General features: G+C 40.7%; 1 protein-coding gene across 3 annotated transcripts in view; it reads right to left on the reverse strand.

The window, feature by feature from the left end:
* NDNF (neuron derived neurotrophic factor) overlaps window positions 1-23,400 on the reverse strand; it is a 43,994-nt gene that overhangs the window by 14,603 nt on the left and 5,991 nt on the right. The window contains exon 1 of one of the 3 annotated variants that reach the window (XM_007056817.4): window positions 16,443-17,466. The exons of 1 other annotated variant lie outside the window; for it this stretch is intronic. The gene's annotated coding sequence lies outside the window, so the exon portion shown is untranslated. Of the gene's footprint in view, window positions 1-15,953; window positions 16,205-16,442; window positions 17,467-23,400 lie in introns of those variants that run through there. One more of the 3 variants, XM_043545644.1, reaches the window with a different exon arrangement.

Raw genomic sequence — 23,400 nt, forward strand, 5'->3', positions numbered from 1 at the left:
GTCTCCAATGCAGCCTAGGATTTCACTTTGCAGACTAGATAAAAGTTGGTCCAACTGTTACCATCATATTCACTCACCCTGCGAAAACCTTACAAAAGTCCTCAACATCTTTTTAAAACAATTAAAAAAAAAATCAAAGCTCATTACCTCCCCTGACCTCCTTCATTACCTCCCTCTTCCATGTCAAATACTGATCTCACAATGCTTCTTAGAGGTCTGATCCAAAGCCCACTGAAGTTAATGGGGGTCTTTCCATTGACTTAAATGGGCTTTGGATCAAACCCTAAACTACTTATGTATTATGGGAGTAAGCTAACTAGATAATAAAATACTGTTGCTACATTTCTACATCACATCTTTCATTGGAAGATCTCAAGGTGTTTTACAAAGGGGAGGAAATATTATCCCCATTATACAAATAGGCAAACTGGGGCACACGGTATAGAAACTTGGCCAAGGACACACTGCACATCAGGAATAGAATCTAAGTCTTCTGGCACCCAATCCTTTTCTGTAATCATTAGATATTACTGTTCCCTAGCCCAAGTTAGTTAGACCTTAAGCATTACTTTAGCACAGTTTATGTTACTCTCTAGATAGATTTTTCAGCAACAGTAATAACAGGTTAGAGCTATGGATACATGATTACAAGTTACAAATAGCACAAATATTATTGTTTTTAGTACCAAGTTTGTCACTATTCTTATAGAAGCACAGATATGGGCAGTTCTGAATGATGATGGGACCAAATGCCTTTGCAGAAAACCTGGACTGTCAATGGTGACTATGTTTAGAATGGTCTGAAGTTAGCATGAAAAGCCAAACAGAGATTTGGGGGAGTTAACAGGACTGACACTTCTTGTTGGATGCCATTATCAGTCTTTTGGGATTTGTGACTGGAGGTAAGAGGGACCTTCAGAAAGTGCTCCACATAAAGAAACAAGCAACAACCTGTGTAAACTAGCAACTATAGTTACTTGAACCATGTTTAGTAGCCTTGGAGCACTTGCTTGCTGAGCCTTGGCAGCTGCCAGCAGCTGAGGAGGTTGTTTATAGAAGAGGGAGAAAATAAAAGGACTGAGTACCACAGGGAGTTATGAGAGAGAGAGAGAGCGCACTGAAGCACTGAGAGTGACTCCAGGTTAACTCTAACAAATGTATTTGGGCATAAGCTTTCGTGAGCTACAGCTCACTTCATCGGATGCATGCAGAGGAAAATACAGTAGGAAGATATATATACACAGAGAACATGAAAAAATGGGTGTTGCCATACCAATTGTAACCAGACCAATTAATTAAGGTGGGCTATTATCAGCAGGAGAAACCCCCCCACCACCTTTTGTAGTGATAATCAGGATGGCCCATTCCAAACAGTTGACAAGAAGGTGGGAGTAACATGGGGGGGTGGGTGGGAGGGGAATGAGCATGGGCAAATTGTTTTTACTTTGTGTAATGCCCCATCCATTCCCAGTCTTTATTCAAGCCTAATTTAATGGTGTCCAGTTTGCAAATCAATTCCAATTCTGCAGTTTCTCGTTGGAGTCTGTTTTTGAAGTTTTTTTGTTTGGAGAATTGCCACTTTTAGGTCTGAAATTGAGCGACCAGGGAGGCTGAAGTGTTCTCCGACTGGTTTTTGAATATTATAATTCTTGATCTCTGATTTGTGTCCATTTATTCTTTTGCATACAGATTGTCCGGTTTGGCCAATGTACATGGCAGAGGGGCATTGCTGGCACATGATGGCATATATCACATTGGTAGATGTGCAAGTGAACGAGCCTCTGATAGTGTGGCTGATGTGATTAGGCCCTATGATGGTGTCCCTTGAATAGATATGGGGACAGAGTTGGCAATGGGCTTTGTTGCAAGGATAGGTTCCTGGGTTAGTGTTTTTGTTGTGCGGTTGCTGGTGAGTATTTGCTTCAGGTTGTGGGGGGGGGGGCTGTCTGTAAGCGAGGACTGGCCTGTCTCCCAAGATCTGTGAGAGTGAGGGATCGTCCTTCAGGATAGGTTGTAGATCCTTGATGATGCACTGGAGAGGTTTTAGTTGGGGGCTGAAGGTGATGGCTAGTGGCGTTCTGTTACTTTTCTTGTTGGGCCTGTCCTGGAGTAGGTGACTTCTGGGTATTCTTCTGGCTCTGTCAAACTGTTTCTTCACTTCAGCAAGTAGGTATTGTAGTTTTAAGAATGCTTGATAGAGGTCTTTTAGGTGTTTGTCTCTGTCTGAGGGATTGGACCAAATGCATTTTTTTCTCCTGCTGATAGTAGCCCACCTTCATTAATTGGTCCGGTTACAATTGGTATGGAAGCACCCATTTTTTCACATTCTCTGTGTATATATATTTTTCCTACTGTATTTTCCACTGCATGCATCCAGTGAAGTGGGTTTTAGCCCATGAAAGCTTATGCCCAAATAAATTTGTTAGTCTCTAAGGTGCCACAAGTACTCCTCGTTTTTTTTGCTGCTACAGACTAACACGGCGACCACTCCCCCACCCACGGTTCCTCAGACGTTCTTGTCAACTGCTGGAAATGACCCACCTTGATTATCACTACAAAATGTTTTCTTCCCCCGCCACATCCCCCTGCTCTCCTGCTGGTACTAGCTCATCTTAAGTGATCACTCTCCTTACAGTGTGTATGGTAACACACATTGTTTCATGTTCTCTGTGTATATAAATCTCCCCACTGTATTTTCCACTGAATGCATCCGATGAAGTGAGCTGTAGCTCACGAAAGCTTATGCTCAAATAAATTTGTTTGTCTCTAAGGTGCCACAAGTACTCCTTTTCTTTCTGAAACCAAGTTAACTCTGTGATTTACAGGGCCCAAAGCAGGAGCAGGGCACAAAGGCAGGGGAGGGCAGGGCCAATCTGGATGTGAATTACCTCTGCATCTCATCCTGTTGCAAAAGAGGCTGAGTCTACAAAGGTGTGAGTAACATCAGGAGTGCTTGTCTTGTGCATAGTAGTTGTGAGTGCAGTGAAACTCCTCACATTTTTATATTACTTTTTGGTGGGTTACAGAGGTAGGGAGAGGTTGTTCCACTATTTTATGAACAGTCTGCAAAGCACACAAAGGCTATTTCTCCCTCCTTTCTTGTTTTCCTTGAATAGCTACTCAAATTTCTTATTTGTAATTTTACAGTACCTTGCATTTGTGGTTATTGTTTCTCAGTGGTTGACAAGTGGCTCCTGTCTAAGAGATAACAACAACTAGGACACACGTCCAGAACACCCAGCGTGGTAACAACAACAGCTCACTTAATAGCCATCTCTCAGCTGTAAGAGCAAAGCAGTAGGGCAGTAGCCTTTGTAATGGCCCATACCACATTACACGAATCCAGTAGGCTACTCCCTGCTTCCATGGTAATTAACCCAGTGACTGAAATGCAAGTGAAGCAGTGTCCTGTATGGGTGGCTTGTTTATGGCTCTCACATGAACTCTTGTCCTTTGGAATAGTGAACTAGCCATGGAGCACAATGGAAAAACTTTAACAGACAACCCTCTCCAAATACATCTGTAAAGTGGAGCTACTGGCTTTCTGTTAATTCTGGAAGGCTCAGTAGTTTATTAAGTAGTTGGGCGCAAGGGGAGATTATTTAATTTTGGAAAAAATATTTAAATTTGTAATTTTGCCTGTTTTACTGTTTTCTGCATTGCACCTGCCTTATTTTTGGATATATCTGAATTGTATGAGCCAGATCCTCATCTATGCCAATTTACATTAGCTGAGAGTCAGGACCTCTCTTTACTGGGCACATTAATATAAATTATACAGCTGGATTACAGAAGTTTTGTATTTCTAATTCAGCCATTTACCAGAATCCAAAATTACAAAGTCTAATCTGAATTTGAATTTATATGCCTAATTTTGGCTCATCTCTAACATTATATACCTTGAACTCCACAGGCATGAGAGTATCTCTACTAGTCCTTACTGAAGTAATATGGGACCAAATGCTATGCCTGATGGTTTAATTATTTGCTTCTTATTGTTATTAGTTACAAATTCTGTCTCTAATTTTCCCTAGCTATAAAATGGAGTGTTGTTAGGAGGACTGTATTAGAGCATTATGAAATGGGAAAGTGTTATGTAAGTGCTAAGAATATTAACAACTATTTACATATCTCTACCAATGCTTTCAGCACTGAAGAGATGGAATGGTCCCTTCTTTATACACTCAGACATCATCCAAAGTTACAGAAACAAAGAATTTTCATGACTCTGTCAAGGTCAATAAATCCTAAATTGATTCCCATCACTCCTGAAAAATATCACACTCTTGGCCATACAGCTTTTCGTCCTTAGGTGCAGCTGCAACTGAAATCATTGCGAGTTCTAAAAAGAACAGGAGTACTTGTGGCACCTTAGAGACTAACAAATTTATTTGGGCATAAGCTTTCGTGGGCTAAAACCCACTTCATCAGATGCATGCTGATGAACATGGAACAAGAGCACAGCATGGTCCTTAACTTACAATTATGCCCATAATATAAATTAAACTGTTAGCCCTGCAATTTCTTCTCTGAATGTTTGTTGTAGATTAAGTTCTCTATAGCTTCGCTGGGAGATTCTTTGCATTATTTGTTTTGTTCATTGACATGTACATCTGGAAAAAAAACCCCACCCCAAAACCGAAACATGCATCCCCATCTGGACTAGAGAGAGAGAGAGAGAGAGAAGGTGTTGCATAGCTTTACTTGCGCTCATAGCCCTTGCTCATCGTCTTCAGCATTACTCACACAGGGCTCCCTTCACATGCATAGTCTCTCTGATGTCAATAGGGCTAGTCACATGAGTGAACCTTGCAGGTTTGGACCTACTTTCTGTTTCACCATTGATGACTTTTTTCCTATAAGTGCCTCTTTTGAGTCCAGATGGGGATGATTGTTTTGTTTTTAGGTTTTTTTCCCCAGTTGTGCTGACAATTATGTTTTCCCTGGCAATTATTATTTGTATTACCCAAACACCTAGGAACCCAGTTGTCATGTTTTCTGCTATAATTGCTTTGCCACAGGACAAAAGAGCTTGCAGTAGCTATGAACATTAATGTCCTCTTTGGAAATGCAAATTATCTGCGTCTACAGTAATTTTATATCATTCTATTAACGATGCATCAGCAGCATTACAAAATAATACTAGAAACAAAGCATTTTAGCTGTGGGAACAGACCACCCTACTCCACCTTCGGAATGTTCAACTTCTAATGTTTCTGAGGTTCTCTTGTTTTCAGAGTAGGGAAATGTTGAAACATTAGACATTCAAAGTCTTGGCCATGTTATGTGTGGGTTGTGAATCCTAAAATGTATGGAACTGGTGCTCACTGCCTAGTCACTCTGTACAGGGGAGAGAAAAACAACAAGCAACACGCACCTCTTGGTCATCTAAAGGGGGAGCTCAGCCCCCAAAAGAGTGCAGTGATATTATTCCCACAGCTACTCCCCAGACATGGAGTATTCCAAGCTCCTGTACTGTCCGAAAAGTCAGTGTGTTATCAGGAAAAACAGATGTGCTCACTTCCCAGAGGAGCCACAAGACAATGACCTGCACACCACACTCCCAGAGGTAGTATGTCTGGCAATGGAGTGTGCTCTTAAGTAGCTAGAAGGAGGCAGCTTCATTCCATGCTTCCAGGACCAAGAATCCAGGCAGCAGAGAAGGTACTAGTCTCCATATGGTGAAACTGTGCCCAAAGAGCAAACCCTGAAACTCCACCCACATAGGTCAGTCTGCATTCAGAGTTTTAACTTGAGGGTGAGCCTTAAGTGGTATATGTGGGGTGTGAGTGGAAGAACACAGCTGAGAGTGCTTAGACCAAACAGTGTGATATTCATATTAACCCTGCATATGCCATTGTGCTCTTTTCCTTTCTTAGGTTGCTTAGTTTAGTTTTACATCTTTTGAACCCATCCTATTTTCCCCGTGAGCTCCTTCATTATCAGCACAATTTTGATATAGTGAGTAGCTGGAGGGAAATTTCCTATGTAAGCATCTGTGGCCCCTTCTGAAGTTTGAACCACCGCTGTCAAGCCCAGACCTGCCCATGACGATTTCAGGGGCTGCACACACTGTTTTGGTGGAATAACATCCTTTCCTCTGTGCTCCTTCCTAGGTAGAAGTATAAGTAGGGGCAATTATGTCCTTTGACTTTAAGATGCTGTAACTTTCCTTCCAGAGTCATTTTGGGACTAGAACCATATAAGAGTGACATGGGATGGGGACATATTTGAGGCTTGAGTACATTGACCGAGTCACTGTGATGCTTTTTGATTTATTGGTGTCTGTTTTCGAAACAGCTCTAGTCATGTACTTACTGTGAGATCAAGCTGCAAAAACTCTGCTGAGACTGAAAAGACTTCTGGTCTAAACATGAGTGCTAAGGGGTATTCAAAACTGTCATGGTCAAATACAGAGATGTGATAGTGGGTTTCAAAATCAGATTATCAAGGGGATAGATATCAGCTTCACTCTGCTGCTGGTCTAGTGTTTATTTGTCCAGCTTTGCAGGTGAAAGGTTAGTTCTTTATGTGATTACTCTAAACAAAAGCAGAAGGAACACATACAGGCAGATAGATAGGTCAGACTGTTCTGTGTGAATGGCAATGGAAATAATTTGGAAATCTTCAGACCTTCTATATGTTCACCATACCACCTCCTCATCTGTGAGCTTTAACACTGCTTTAAAAAAAGAGAGAGAGAGAGAGAGAGAGAGAATGAAAATAGTTTCTGGAAGAGAGGCTTTAATTAGTTCAAAGTTCAGGATGTTCATGCTTCTAGCAAAGACAGGGGATTTTGAGGACATATGTAGAGACTAGGCAGTGGGAGATCTGCCTCAGTTCTTTCTTGTCTTGCATTATTATTTCCGGATTAAGATATGGTTGGTATGTGTGTCAAGGGAATTTCAAATTTCCAGAAGCAGAAGATGTGATGAGAGCTGTGATGAGGGCCAAAGGCCTGCCTCAGAAGGATGTTATGAGGCTTAGCTAATGTTTGTGAAGCACTTTGAAATCCTTGGATGAAAGTTACTAATCAACACAAATTATTGTTTTATCGTTAATGTGGGTATTGTAAAATTAAAGAGGGGACCTAGTTACTGTTGTCTGTTATTGTAACCAGACACGAAGATTCAGAAACCTGCCTAAATGTTTTTTCACTATCAGGAAAAGGCTTGGTGATAGTTTTACCACTATCAGGCTGCCGATGATAGGATTTCAGGATCTATTAAAGTTACATTTGTCAGAATGTAAAGTCCATCCTTCCAAATAGAGAAAGATTTAATAAATGGTCTGTTTGTTATTTTTTAATTTAGGACTAAAAACCTAACTAGAAAAGAACCTGATTCTGGTCTCAGTTATCATATGAATGCGTTACCATAATGTGACTTCAGTGGATTACTGTTAATTTACACTGATGATAATAAGGTCAGAATCAGACCCCAAATATCTCCAAGAACTTCAAGTCAATTTTTGTTCCTGAGATGACTGTTGTACATTTTGAGCCCAAGCCCCTCCTTCTATCTATACACATATGAGTCTCACTCAGGTCGGCAAGCTCTCAGGCCTGGGTCCTAGCACTTTGTGAGCAGGTAGGTTAGAGCCTGGATCCTGCTGTGACTTGGGTCCAAGCCCTGTCATTTTGCAGTGTAGATGCAGCTCGAGCTACAGACGAGAATCAGAAGGTCTGCCTCATGCACTATGGACATATCAGCATGACTATGGAACCCAGATGAAGCAATTGTAAACTTAGATTTATAATTCAGTGTGGACACTCAAGCACGGGCCTGGAAACACCGACTTCACAAGCCCAGGTCTCACAGGCCCCAGGCACAGTGTGCAGAGTACACATACCCTTAGAGGTTTAACAATATCATACACAATTCTGAATCACTGAGTGAGAATAAAATTTAACGACTGAGTGAGAATAAGTTTCCATGAAAGCATATTTACTGCCCACTGTATACACATGCTGTAATACAGGGAGTTAGGAACTTTGAGAGCTTTCTAACGAAACAGGCAGTTGTCCGAATTTTTTTGGAAATGTTATTGTACTGCTTTGTTATTTTTGACTGAAAGTTTGAAAATGCTTCTTTTTCTTAAACTGATATGCTTCTTTTACATAGTCTGCTCTCAGACATTCCATCTCAAATATTCCATGTTTTCAAGGAACATTTGATATTTTGGATTAAAATGCCTGATTATTCCATATGTTAAATTAAGTAAAAAAACAAAACAAAAAAACAAAAAAAAAACCCCACCAAAGTATAGTGCCAAATTCTGTTTGTTTTATTCATGCAAGGTGAAATATACTTATTTTTAATACTGTAATTTTTAAAAACTTCTTAACAACAAATCCTCCTTAACTTTAGAATAAATGTTTTAATTGACTAACATAAAATCTTTCTTATGAAATTAGAAGTTCAATATCCCATGTGCTTATAAATTTTTTATTCATTATATCCCACTGGTGAAAAAGCAGACAGAGAGAGTTCTTCCCCAAATAAATACAAGTCACTGTTAGTCCTAAAACCTATACTCACGCACATAATTTCTACTCAACAGCATAATCCCATGAGAATTGAGCCGAGTTTTAGGAGCCAATTCCCCATTTCAGGGATAATTATTTTCTTTTACCCTATGTTTTGTTAGAGGAACAGAACTAGTGTAGAATAGGAACCTTTATGTCTGTTTCCTTTTGTTTCCCTTTGCATCCTAACCCCCGCTGGCAGTTCTAAGATACTTGGCTTTCTTAAACAACCATCATCACCCAAATCTGTAAACAGTTTCTCTCAGTATTTTGAAATCCAGGAACCTGATGCAAATTAAATTTAGAACGGCTGAATATAAACAAATTAGTAGTAAATATACTTGATCTAAACAAAAAAGCAAAGTGCTCTCAACCTCACGCCATCATGGAAATTTCCTCTATTTTTGGAAAATCAGGCAGTCTATTTAATTCTTGTTGATCTGTGCAAAGAACCTGGGAATCTGTTACACCCTATTAGTAAGTGTGACTCATTTAACTATTAAAGTTATAGAAGAGGAAACAGTTTCTTTAACACTGTTCTTTTGGCAGCGATGAGTTTAAAATGGAAGGAGATTAAGAGTATCAAACTTTGAGCCTAATAAAATTATAACATTCTTTAAAGTTATTTTTTTGAAAGAAGTAATAATATACTTAATTAAGAAGACAACGATTCATGGTAGAAGTGTCAGTTTCATTAGTGTGTCACATTGTAAGTGTCTGAGGGTCATACTTAGAAGGGCACTCATATCCGGGACCAGTGGTGAGGGGAATGAAGTGGAAGAAATAAATTATTGCCTTCTGTTTTTCAGATTTCCAGGTGTTGTGGGCTAGCACTACTGCTTCTGATCTCTGCCATAATGCAGACAAACAAACAAACAAACATACGTCTCCTCAATTACTGGATTCCATTATCCAAAAAACAGGGTGGTATAATTTGTCATACAGTAAAACTTTGATTACCAGAACCTCAGTTATCACAATCTCATGTATCCTTCAACAGACTATTAATTACACTGAAAATTATCTCAATTATCTGAATGTATTCAGTGTACCCATGAGCTGCAGAAAATGAAAGTCATAGTGGGTATCTGTTAAGTATAGTCTACAGTAACATATAGTGTTAGACAATACAAATGATGTTTTCAAGCTATTAGCTAATACTGGATTTGTATTACATATTAACACATTTTTGTTTTATTAGAATACTTAATAGAGGTCCAGATTCTTAGCTAGTGTAAATTGGTATATATCTATTGACTTTAATGGAGCTATGCTGATTTATACACACTGAGGATCCATCCCATAAAACACTTCAGTTCTCTCTCAAAAAAGAAGTATCGGATTTCACACCTGTTTCCTTAAACATGCATTTTGAAGCTCAGAAAGTTACTCTGAAAAATACGATGTTGTCCCTGGCAAGAACTTTGTGCTTTTGACATACCTCACACATGACCTGCCCGCAAGAGTACAATCAAAGCCATCTATGTAGCTCATATTAATTTCTTTTGGTTACATTTCACTACAGTGTGCTAAAACATTGATTCTTCTACAGTCCAGTGGGTGAACTAACAAAGCTACGGTTAAGTAATTAATCCTAAAATAACCAAATTATTTTTGTATTTACTCTTGTTCTTTACAGATTTCAGAGTAACTGCATACCTCCTAGAGTTTCATTTATTTTCATCTTTTAAAATGTTCTTATTGAGTTTTGATTTGTTTCTCTAACTCATTCCCCAAATTAAGGGGCAAATACTTCCCCCTCATTCAAGTTTTCAAAAATAAAACATCTCCTCAGCCTTCACAGTTCTTTCTAACATCGTTAGTTTATTCTGATAGTTTCTTTCTGAGACGAGCATTATTTATTTCACCTTGTAAAGGATCTGCATATAGAAGATATTTCTGTTTTGTAAGAGCTAAACATTGTTGTCAGGGAGTTTATTTCCAGTTACAAAGAAAAGTGCATTTGGGGAAATATAGCATTTATAAACATTAAATACACAGGACTTGATTCTCTTCTAGTCTTACTTACATAGATGTAAAAATAAAGTAACTCTATGGACTTGAATGGAGTTACTCCTGATTTACACTGATGTAAGAGAAAGGAGAATATTTTCTTTTTTCATTTAAAAGAAGGCACACTAAAAGATATTGAAATGTACAATTTAAAAGTACTTTGACTTAAAGTATCAGCTTCGCCTCGTTTGTAAGCATTACGTCATATGTATAGTGCATGCATTATATTATACACCCCTTATTCCAACTGCATATTACTTTTGTGTAATTAAATAAAAACTATACATCTCAAGAGTATTCTTAGGCATTTCTGCTGTTTACAAGCATATCTGTTCATAAAATGCACACGCTCTATCCTTTATTTCAATCCCACTCTGCTCTCTCTGTTAATCAAGCCGTGAAAGCTAAAAAAAAAAATATGCAAATACTTTCTTTTATTTTAAATATTAGTGTTTGAAAAGGCAGTCCAAAGAACCTACCTACTGTTCCGCATTAATTAAGTTTTCTATGTATTGAACAATGTTAAATGTGCTTTTTCCATTAGATGACCCATAATGGAGAAAAGGTGCCAAGTTAGCAAAAATGTGTGGAAACACTAAATCTATACTGTATCCACTGGCATAAATTACCTCCTGAAAAGAAATTTGGAGAATGAGTGAAAAGATAAATACATGCATAGCAAAACAAACGCAGATTCTGAAAAATAAGATATTGAGGGAAGACTGACATTGGCCCTTGAAAACAGTGATGTAATGGTTTTATGCTTTTATTATTAATGTAAAGTTTAATGACTTCAAAATGAATGCAAAGTCAAACAAGGCTTGTTATTCCCCTAAAAATCTTTACTGTAACAGAAGCCAGTACCCAGATGTTCTGTGGTTAAATCTGTCGCTTCATTGCATAAAAAGTACCACATACAGTGAAACACATTACTGGCTCTCCTTTATCCAAATCTGGTCAGATTTTTGGATTGTTTTTCTAGCAATCTTTTAAATTGACATGAGAGGCATAAAAGGTGGTCTCTTACAGATCTGTATGATGCCATCTTGAAATGTAACCACTTGCAGAAATGAACTGGGATTTCATTTAGTAAACTATTATTAAGGTCCTTTAAAAACAAAGTACAGAAGAAAAAGCATAGCTCTGAGTGTAATAAATTTAATTCAAACTAAACAAAACAAAAAAGACTAAGGACATAGTGGGAGACAAATTGAGCTTAAACACACTACTCTGCCTTTATAATTTTGGAGCTTGAACCTGAAAGACTTTAGGCATCCTCTACTCCTACTGCCCTAAATGGGAGTTGCTGCTCAGCACCTTGCAGGATTAGACCCTTCAGTAAATTAATACTCGGAGATCTGACTCTGTCTAATCCTGAACCTCCAATGGAGCCGATATGAGAATCGGAAGCACCTTGTAAGACACTGGAAATAGGGCAGATGGTCCCACAGTCTTATCCTGGGATCTTCAATCGTCAGCCGAACATCGAATATATGGTGGATAGTTGCAGGCATTACATGATTTTAAACAGCTTGCTTGGCTGTTTGCAACCTAAATGTTGTTGTGGAAATCTAAATGTTGTTCCATACTGTATTTTCTCAGATAATGTTTTCCAAAGCAGTCAGCCAAAACTAAATAGATTATGGAACTCTTCCTGATATTGGTGAGCAGCCCTACGAATTTCAACAGAACTACTCGCATGAGTAACTGCTCCACAACATAGATGCTGTTCAACCCTGGACTGCGTAACTTTTCTGTTCTCAATTAAATAGTACTTATAATCATTGTGCTAAGCTTCCAAAAGAAAGAAAGGTGGTTGCAGCATTATGTAGCATGAGGTATATTTCCATGAAATGAAAAACATGTCATACACATGCTGTTGGCTCTGACATGTCACGTATGCCCTGAAATGTCACTGCTAATTTGGTATAAGACTGATACAGTTTAGATAGCATGTAGCAGTCTATACACAGATGTGTGGCATATCTTTCATTTCATTTACATGCATGTGACAAAAAGCTGAATTCCCCACCCTAAAATTAGAGAAACAATTTTTATTTTGCTGTGAGCTCTACCATTTAGTTCCCTTCTTGGAAATATGACATGCCTAAAGATGACACTAAACCCCCCCCCCCCCAAACAAACAACAAACAACATTTCTGGCACATTTTAGAGTTTATTCAAGTCATCTTTTGACATATCAGAATGTAGGTCTAAGAAAAGTTGTTACAGTTCCCCTTTAAATAGCATAAAATGTAAAAGCAAGATTGCGCATATATTCTGTAGTGTCAAGATCTGTTTAAGAACAAGGTCAAAACTGTAGGAGAAAGAGGAGGCAAAAATCAGTCAAAAATCCCTCCACCCTCAAACATTAACAAATTCTTGACATTGTTCCAAATACATAAAAAGGGCTTTTTCAGTGGTACTGTGAGCTTGACCTCAGCAGATCTACTTCTGCATGTACATATCTCCTGACTAAGTATGAGAAAGGCGTGGGGAGGATCAGTTATTCCTGGCAAGAATCGATTGAAACTTGCCATTCTTAAAATAGGTAAGGCGTAGCAATTGGGATGGATAAAATGGGAACATGGGGCTTAAAGTGGATCTGGAAATCTCTAATTCCACATGCTGATAGCACTCATCACCACAGATCTAAGTGCTATTTTATGCAAGGTAGACTATGACTAAATCAGCATTACCTGTCAGCGACTGCTATCATATACAATAGCTCAATATTAACCTACTATTGGATATCTTGTATCTGATTCACTGTGATAGGACACCAGTGTTACACAGATATAACTATTGATTTAAATTTCAGCAGATTTAAAAATCAGCAGAATTACACTTGTGCAAAATTGGAGTAACCACTGCAGTATAAGGGCCCTGGCATAGACCCCAGGATTGAGAACGGATTCTTCATTTGAGTCATAAAACCTTGTCTGATATTGACTGAAAACAAACAGAATATATTCCCTATTAGGGCCCCTGTCTTCTTCTAGGTTTTGTCCAGCACACTAAAAGACATCAATAAAAAAGCAATTATAATGATATAATTCTGTGAGTATGGGGAAGAAGACACTCTTCCCCACTCTTTGGTTGGGGAAGAAGGCACTGAAAACTGCACCAGAGAAACTACCTTATCCCTAGATCAGTGGTTCTTAACCTTGGGTGAACGCACCCCCTGGGGGTGCAAGATGCCCTTTCTGGGGCTGTGAGACATGCCAGATTTTTTTTAGAAGGTAAATCATTGAAAAAACAAATTAAGCACAGGCATGTAAGTACAACTACTTTGTTTCATCAAACCTAGGTATTTATTAACATTATACATTTTTTAATGATTACTGTAATATACAAACAAAAAATATATCTAGGTTTAAAGAACTGACCTACTTCAACGATTTTTGATAAGGGGTGCAAGAACATATTTTGAGAACCAAAGGGGTGCAGGCTGCAGTAAAGGTTAAGAATCACTGCCCTAGAGTGACCCGCTGTGGCTATTTCTAATGCAGCATTCTGTCTTTATGCCACTGGCAAGGATATTACATTTATCAATAACAATAAGCGAACCAGCTTTTGGGAAAAGCACGATGCTTTACCACTTGAATGTTAAAATGGTCCAGAACAAATAAACTTGTGGAACTGACTTTTTTAGAGTAGGGTCACCCTTCAATTAAATACTATTTTAAAGAGATAACAGCTGTATCTGCAAGTGATTAAAAGATACTTATAGTCTTTGTCTCTGTTCTTTTGAAATAAATGTGTAACCTAAACTACACATAATTCGTAGCAAATTCATCTTGCTACCACCTTATTTTTGAATTATAGTTACTAATTCAAATAGTGTGATTGCCTGACTTGCTTGCTTAGTTGATGTACCCCGTTCACTCTATTTAAAAAAGTGCAGACAAAACTAAAACCAACACAGGCTGTCTGAAAACAATGTTTGTTTATAGAGTGTTTGGTAAGGATTCATAGTTAAGAGTTGGGGGAGGGGGGTGTCAGCAGCCAGCTTTCTTTCCCTTGAATAGGAGTGTTTCCCAGAAGGAGTGAATATAACTTTATCTAAACCATCTTCTCTCATCCTCTCAAAATAAAAATGTATTGGAAGAATTTCACAATAATCCCTAAAACACACTGACATTGAAAATGGAAATGTAAATAATTTAGTTGTCCCTTTTAGGGTTAAAAAGAAAAGAAAAGGAAAAAAAACACCAAAGGAAGGAGAAAAATAAGGACATTTAGATCCCACTGAAAACCTTAGCCCAGCATTTCAAGTAATCACTCCAACTTCAGCGTTAAGATGCAGTTTTTCGGAGATGTATTCTGAGCAGCATGCGGTGAGCTGCGGGAAAGTGTCATACCCACAGGACTCCCCCAAACAGAGAGCTTTTAGCACTGTTTGATCAGAGCTTGACAGAAGGGGGGGGGGGCATTAAATTACATTTAAAAGCATGACCTTCCCTGGCCTATATCCCTGCCTATTTTCTTCTCACCTTTCCATCCATCCTATTCTTCGGGATAATAATCATAACAAAAAGGGCAACCCCAGCAAGTCCTCAACAACTGCTCCACTTTAGGGGAGAGAAAGAGAATATAGGGAGCCAAACGTTTTTTTCTCAAGTGGAGGTGTTGGGATGCGGGCAGAGAAATGCAGGGCGAGCCACTGGGAGTTTAGAGAAAGTAGGAGAAGACACAAAACAAGACCACGGAACGTCACAGAAAAGAGGAAATCTGATCAGAGCCGCACGCTCCTGGTGACTTTACTCTCACGAGGCAGCCTTCCACAACCGAAGTTGTGTGACCGCTTGGTTCACAGCCCCACCTGCGGCCCCAGGAATTTGACCCTGCATAGGATGGGAAGAAAGAGAAGGACAGGACGGGATTGGATCGAGGATGGGGGGGGGGGGGGGGGGAAACCAATCCCGTGGGGGAGCGGATGGCATCCCGTTTAGACAAGTATCTGCAGCTGGTATATAGAGGCCTCCAGTGGTTGAACTTGTGTTGATCCCTTCAGCTGAGCTGTCTGCATCTCATCACCCGTATCATCGCTCTCCCTTAGTAAGAAGTACCCACAACACAACAGCACCTTACAAAGAGTTTCCAGAATGGCAGCAGGCACCCTGAATAGTCAAAGGGGTTTGAACTGTGGCTGGACTAATTCTCACCCCTCCGCCCCTGCAGGGAAGAAGCCACGGTGGGTGAAGACGCAAAAGATCAGACGCAGGTTCAGGGCAGACAGACACAAGGTTTTGCTCATTAAAGGGGGCTTTGCTTCAATCTATGCATAAAGCAAAGGTTTTCTGCCACTGGATCCCCGTGGGCTGGGTTGGTGTGTTATGTGAAGCGTCCCGCAGCTGGAAGGGGGAGGGGGGCGCACACAAGGTTAAACAACCAGCTCCCATCCACCAACCTGTTTTCCAAAGCTCATTCCAAATCTGGAGTAAATCAGCACCGGCGCCTGACGAAGCGGGAACGCTCCTGGTACCCAATCGCCCCGTTCTCCTACCCCCAAACCCAGGTAACTCTCAGGCAACACCAACTGTCGGGGCGCTGCTGCTCAGCCCCGGGATTCCCAGGAGTCGGGGCCCCGCTCCCCATTGCACTGGTGCCCAAGAGCTCATCCCGCTCCCCAGAGTCGTCAGCCCTGCGCACGGACCCGGAGGCAGTGCTGGGGAGAGATGGGCGACCGCCTAAAACGCATCGGACCTCTCCTAATGCTCCTGGCGCCCAGTGCCTGGTCCCCCTCTCTTCATAGCCCTGCGCTGCACGACCCGCACCCCACTCCACGCGGGACCCTCCTCTCTCACGCCCCCGATGAGCCCCCTCTCCCCGGGTCTGGTCTCAGCTCCCCCCGGGACACACACACAAGAGGAACTCCACGTCGCTCCGCTTTGCTTACCTTTAAAAGTCTCGCTCCTCCCGGGGAGATGTGCAAAAGCCCCGGGCTCGCAGGTGCCGGTTCCAGCACTCGGGGAACGTCCCTCTTGCTTGCGGGCCTCCCTCCCCCCGAGCACAGCCAGGATCCCGGCCGCAAGAGAAGGCGAGTCCCCGCTCTGCCTTTCAGCGAGCCGGGCAGGGAAGCGCGGCCCCCAGGAGAGAGCAGCGGGGGCAGGCGGGCGGACAAAGTTTGCAGAAGTGCGCAAGTGGCCCGGGCGGGATCGCCCCAGCCGGCGACCAGGTGTTTTTTCGGGTCTTTGCAACTCCTGGCGAGCCCCCGGCTGGAGCAGCATCAGCCGGAGGCGGAGAGGGGCAGCGCCGGGCGGCGGCGCGGGGCTGAGGATGCTGCGGCGCGGGCAGAGGCAGCGGAGGCTGGGCGAGCGGGGTCCTTCGGCCGCCGGCCGGCAGATGCGGTGGGCGAAGCGCTGGGTGAGGCTCTCGGCGCGGCGCGGCGCCCCGGCTGCTGGGTGAGGAGTGTGTTCGCACCGAGTGTCGCTGGTGCAGCGCAGAGCCGCTCCCCCAGCCAGCCAGCCCGCTCCCCTCCCCCCTCCCTTCCCTGCCACACACACAGCGCGGGGACACCGAGCTCCGCCAACGCTAGGCAAAGCCTATCACCGCCCCGGCCCGAAGGGAACGCAGCCCACCCGTCTGGAGAACAAGGGTGGGGGCTCTGCCAGGGCTTCCCCCCGCTGGAGAGCCCGGGGCTAGAGACCACCGCCCCACCCCCGCGTTTCTCTGCGAGGAGCCCGGTCGCCCTCACTCGTCTAGGGAGTGCGCGCTTTTCCGGCGAGAGCCGCGCACTTGGCATGCAGAACAACAGGAGCAGGGCAGGGAACCTATTTGAGCTCGGAGCTGAGCCTCCAGGCCACTGCTCCTAGGTTCAATGCCCACGGGCAAGAATAGTTCCACTGGCTTCAACAGGCCTGCTCGTAGGAGTAGAGCTTTGCAGGACCAGGCTCCCTGTCCATAGAGCAGCCCACTGTCTCACTAATATATAGTTAAATGTGTCCTTGCTGCACCTCTCCCAGGCTGGTAAAAGATTATGATGAGCTGTTGTGATTAATAGGATCCCCACTGTACAGATGGGGAACTGAGGCACAGAGAGGTTAAGTGATTTGCCCAAGGTCACACTGTAAGTCATTGATGGAGGCATGTTTCATTTATAGCACTGTATAAATAATGATTGAAGGAGGCCCTCATTTGTGAAAAAGAGGAGCGGATTCAACTCTATCAAAGTTTGTGGGCGTTTGGAGACATGCTTTTGCTTCAGTCTACTAAAGACAATGGAGGCCAGCAGTGAAGTTGACCTTGGTTCTGATCTGAGTTCTTTTATCCCCTTCCCAATATTCTGGGTTGATCAGTTTGGGGGTTTGGCTCAGGCCCATCTCTTGAAGAGCTGTATTGATCTAGATCGATATGAAAGCTTGGGATGGCAACATTACTCAAGAGTGGCAAAACAATGAATGGTATGCAGGTTATCCCAAATGAGTGCCAAAAAAAAATTATACCACATGACACTGTCATGGGTTCTGCATATGCCAGAGGAAAAAACCCAAGAGCTCTTTTAGAAATATGAATCTCTACTCTCCAATGGTATATAACTAAGCCCCTACTTAACTTGCAATATTGCAGATTTATTAGGCTTCCATCTCCATTTTGACAGTGGGAGCCTCTACTTTCAGCCCCGGGTGGCCAACAGTAGAAAAAATCTCAGAAAAATAATAATGGAATTTATTACTGCAAACAATAAGGTCCATAATTATTTTTCTGCAATTTTCCATGGCTTGTCCACAATTCAGCCACAATTTTTTGACAGTCATCCCATGCTTTAAAAGTAGGGCCTTATATATAACTCATTTCTATCCCTGTTATATATCAAGATGTTAGACTTGAAAAGGACCATTATTCATCCTGAAACTCAGGCCAGTGTTGCTTGGGGAGTAAATTGCAAATTGGGGTAAAAGAGGAAACATTGCTCTAGTTTTTTTTTTTTTTTTTTTTTTACAAAGTGAGATCGGTTTGAAGCTTCTCAGGTTGTTGGAATGTTAGGAAACATCCCAGAAGAGATGGATGAGTTAGAAAAGAACAGGTGAAGTAGTCAAGGGTTCATGATAAATGGAATTTTTCACATGGATGTCACAACTAGAGACAGCTTTGGGGTTTGTGAAAGGAAGGACATGGCGCACTATTATTTAGAGGAGGCAGTAATGTGAAAGAGAATCCATATTGCTTTTTCTTGGTAATTTATTCTTGAACACATGAACTGCTGCAAACATTTAAACTAGTCACTAGTAATAAAAATCTGCTACTGATTTTTCCTAAAAATCAGTTTATTCAATCTCGTTCCTATGCCCTCCCACATTTTGGCTGTTGGAGTACATAAGCCATGGATTTTTGCGGGGAGGATTGGAATATAAATCTAGGAGCACATCAGAGTGTAAATTATTTACACCAGCTCACCTCCCTGGGAATATATATTTAAATAAAAACAGAAAATTCAATGCTCCGGGGGCCAATTCTACCAGATAATTGCTAATGACACTAGGAATGCTGCAAGCTTCTATTCACCTGGCTACCTGAAGGTGACAATTCTTCTACTGCAAGAATTCTACGAGTAAGGGCTAACTCAAAAATACAAAACACGGAATTAAGAAAAAAGCCCATCTGAGAGCTTTGGTCAAATCATTGACCTTTTCTCCCTTAGTTTCCCTATTTTAAAAACTGGGATAATATTTATCTGATTCACATGATGGGTGGCAATAGGCATTCATAATTAATTTGTGACTGTAGAAAAGTTAAAAAAGTCACCAGACTTCATACACAGCCCTGCAGGGACTCTAAGACCCCCCTCTTATTTTGACAATTACTCTTGAAAAATAAAAAAAATAAAAAACTCTTTTCAAATAATGGTATTTTCTGCCAGAATCTCAGCTCAATCAGACAGACTTTACTTCTGCCTCAGGGATTCAGGTGACCTAACACTCTCTCACTTATGGACGTGTGTGTGCACACTTACTTTTTATGTAAAATGAGTCAGTAAATTTGGAGTGTGTATAAAGAATGATCTGACTCACCCTCTCATAGACCGTCAGGCCAGCCCTGAGCATATGGGAGTGAGCTGTGATCAGAGTAGGGGCAGCAGTTACATTTGGGAAGATAGCAGCAACGTATTTTTAGAGCCTACCCAAAATGCTCAAGCTGGCTATGATTTTGCCTCTCCGAGGTCAATAGTAGTAAAATATTGCTGGGGGGGGACGGGGACCGGAGGGGGGGACAACCACCACAATTAATGAGATTATGTTTATGCACAAACAAGCAGACTATTTTTAACCTGAGGACAATTTTTAGTGCTATTGTTCTTTGAGTGTATGACTATTTGTGATTTCAGTGGAAGCAAGATAACACACAAGGGATATGATTTCCTGGAAAGAACAAGGTTTCCAATTTTTAGACATGTACAATGCTATTTAGATTTGCTGGGTTTGAAAGGATGGCATGAAGTTTCTCAGCCAAAAGAACAATTATACTTTAAAAAAAAAAAAAAGGTTTATGCTTCCTAAATTTACAAGAAAGCAGAAATATAGAATTGTAGTCTAAAGACACATTTTGGGTTTTGACATCTACCATTAAGAATACCCACTTTTGATTTTTTTTTAAAATCCACAATAAGGAATATTTCTATTGGACAAAGATTTTCAAACATCTGTTGATTTTAGGGACTTTTAAAGCACCTGTGACCATGGCAGTTATTCACCTGGATCTTGCAAAGACTCACCAGGTACAGTCTTTGCAAGATTGAAGTCAGAGTATGGCATCTAATGGTATGCAATGCAATGCAGGTTTGAAAGGCAGTTATTTATGTATGTGCAGTAGAGCTGAGTAAATGCAAAACATTTTCTGTGAATATTTTTTGAACTTTTAAATTAATTTACTTTGGCCAGGTTTCTTCTTCCCTGTTTGTATTCACTATGAATTTTAAAGCAATCAAGTTTTTGTGAGTATTTTTGCCAGTAGAAGTGTCAAAGTTGTACATGCAAGTATTCATGGAAATCAAATGAGGCATTCACATGTACATTTACTGCCATTAGAAGCTGTTGAGCATTCATTCAACCAGGGAACAGAAAAATAAATACTATGTGACTTATCTGACCAACTGCAAACAAACATCTCAAATCTTGAATATTTGCAGTAAGTCCATGGAGTAGACTGCAAGCTCTCTGAAACAGGAGCTGGCTTTTTTATGCATCCAATGAAGTGAGCTGTAGCTCACGAAAGCTTATGCTCAAATAAATTGGTTAGTCTCTAAGGTGCCACTAGTACTCCTTTTCTTTTTGCGAATACAGACTAACACGGCTGCTACTCTGAAACCTGGCTTTTTATTGTTATTATTATTAAGTTAGGTCATGATACTTTACTAGAGTTCTTAGATGCTGCCATCATAAAAATGTATTAATCATCGAAAGAAGGGGAGTAAGAGTTCGAAAATACATCTATTGAATACCTTTGAGAAAATGTAAATCAGCATTTGACAATTCCAAAAGCAGAAAAAGAGGCTGAATTCATCCATTAAATAGTTCATTGCAAATTGTTTTCTCAGTGCTAATTTACCTTAAAGGCATTTTCCAAAAGAAATTTAACACCCATGCTTGCAGTGCACGCATAACAGTACAGACGACAATACTTTTCCCCAAAAAATATGTCGCTTAGCATCTAAATGAAAGTTAAGTAGCTACTGAAGGTCTATTATGTCAATTACCCATAGATTAAAATTTTCTAAATATATGTTGACAAAACAGAAGCAGTTAGCCTGGTGTGCCAATATTGAGCAAATTAAGGATTCCCCAAGTAACCATTGGGCTGGCAGACTAACAAATTCTGAGCATGATGGGCAATTAGAGGAATTTTAACTGTACCTGTCAGTCCATTATGAGGTGCTTTGGGAATGCTTCATGGACCATCAAGGTTTGCAGCCATACCACCTCAGGCTGTGATCACCCAATCACATGAGCAAAGCAGGTCCAAGTGGAGGCCTCCATAGAAATCTAGGAAGTGGAGTTTGAGATTCTCTAGTTGTCACTTTTCTAACTCAGCAGAGAACTAGTGCCTCAATATGTCTTAGTGGGACCATCCTTCTGGCTACTGGGGTCTTTCACATGAGTCATAAGCTGAAAGACCTTGTGATGGCACTTTTCACTAGAGTGGAAGTGTTAATGGTAGTGTCCTAAATACATTCTACTTTGGTAATTATATTTGGCTTACTTAAGGCTGTCCTGTAGTTTCAATTGCACAAGACATCAGCTTTCTTTTCTCAACTGTTGTGTGGCTTGAAGCAGGTGTGGCTTGAAGTATGATGATTTGCATGCACCTGACAGGTGGTTGCATTTCAGAGATGGATGAAATGATGGCCTCTGTATACACTGAATAAGTTTTAATCAGATTTGTAAATTTGTTGAGTTATTTGGATCTTTGCATTAGTTGCACTGTCACTTTGACAACTCAAATCCTCAAAAAGCATAAAGCAGTGTGTCTCACCCTTCCACTCAGATCATAATGCTTCACAGCAACCACTACAATCAATGGCAGGACTATAATAATTCTATAGATGTTGTTTTGGATCTACTGTCATTTCAATTATGGTTTCTTATAGATTTTAATGAGAGACATTTTATTTTCTCTCACAAGAGCAAGAAAACAAATCAAAAGCATATGCAGCAGTTTGAGCACAGCTTGTGATTTAACAGAATATTTATACTGCATTACTTAAATGCATTGGTGTGAGTGAAGGTCAGGATGAAATGAGAAGATTCAGCAGTAAACAGTGATTTATGTAAATTTAAGACACACCCAATAAGCCACATCCAGCTGTGGTTTAAACTGGCATATTAACATTTAAATCAATGGAGTTATACCACTTTACACGAGGGCTGTTTTTGATTCTTTATCTGGGGCTGATTTTGGACTCATTATCCAATCTGTTAATAAAATGTGGACTATATATCTCACACACAAAATGTTTTATTTATTTGGGACACCTTTTAAAGTCTCTTAATACAGCTAGTTTTATATCTACAGTGTTTTCACCCAAAAATCCTACTGTATTATGAACGGATTAATATAAACACTAAAATATGGTTTATTGAATCAGACTAGTTAACAGAGGGCTGCCACATCTCAGCTGAAAAACATCTATTGTGAAAAAAGTGTGGGTATTTGTTTTAGCTTGCCAAATCTGAATAATAGTATAAAACCAGATCAAAGATGAGTGGCTTCACTGTAAAATCCAAAATCTGCATGTGCAAGGTAATGAGAAACAGGGCTCCCGCATGTTCCAAGCACAGTTTCTCAATCTTAATTACACTCGGTGGGGGAGGGGGGGAAGGAGGGGGGGAAGAACTGCATTATATCAAGCTATTTAAAAAAGATTAAACGGTTTTCTGGATAATAAATTGTCTATGAATCATTTAAAAGATTTCAAGTACACGATGGCCCCATTAAAATTTGATGTAAGAATGTGTATTGCTCTAGTTAAAACATGTGAATTTGTTAACGGTGAGAAGGTGTGAGAATTCAGTGCTCTAAATAATAGGTGTAGGCCACTTTGATCCTGAGCGCTTGTTCTTTAGTTTTGATGGAACTAGGTTTCCCCATAGAGCTACTCCAGGCCAAGATTCCTAGTGCACTTTCTCCTTCGTTAATTTTCTTCTTAAGCCCTTTGTCAGAAGCTGTTTATGCAGGTTATTATTTGAAGTTTTTGGATCATGTTTTCTTGCAGTGGCCAACGAGTTGATTTCTTGACACTAAGGGCCAGACGTGGCCTCTAAAATTGTATCCTAAGTTGTTTTGTCTAATTTTTGTGTACCCAAAACCCAAGTTATGAACTCGTACACAAAACTTGTTACCTGACATGCAAATGCATCTTG

Source organism: Chelonia mydas, chromosome 4 (assembly GCF_015237465.2).
Source record: "Chelonia mydas isolate rCheMyd1 chromosome 4, rCheMyd1.pri.v2, whole genome shotgun sequence".
Classification (NCBI taxonomy): Eukaryota; Metazoa; Chordata; order Testudines; family Cheloniidae; genus Chelonia; species Chelonia mydas.